Genomic DNA, 207 nt, shown 5'->3' on the forward strand with positions numbered 1-207 from the left:
GTTCTTCTAAATTTCACCTTCCCCGTCGGTGTTATAATTTATATTCCAGCCAAAAAAGTTTACTCCTGTATCCCCTTTTACTTCCTTCCGTTTTTGGGTAACTTTCCTTTGGTTTTGTTGAAATCTTGATGATCTTATATTTGGGGTTCTTGGTTCCTCAGTTACTTTTTCTTTTTTATCTAGATTTTCTTTCCAACTCAACTATCC

Source organism: Penaeus monodon, chromosome 33, assembly GCF_015228065.2.
Source record: "Penaeus monodon isolate SGIC_2016 chromosome 33, NSTDA_Pmon_1, whole genome shotgun sequence".
Lineage (NCBI taxonomy): Eukaryota > Metazoa > Arthropoda > Malacostraca > Decapoda > Penaeidae > Penaeus > Penaeus monodon.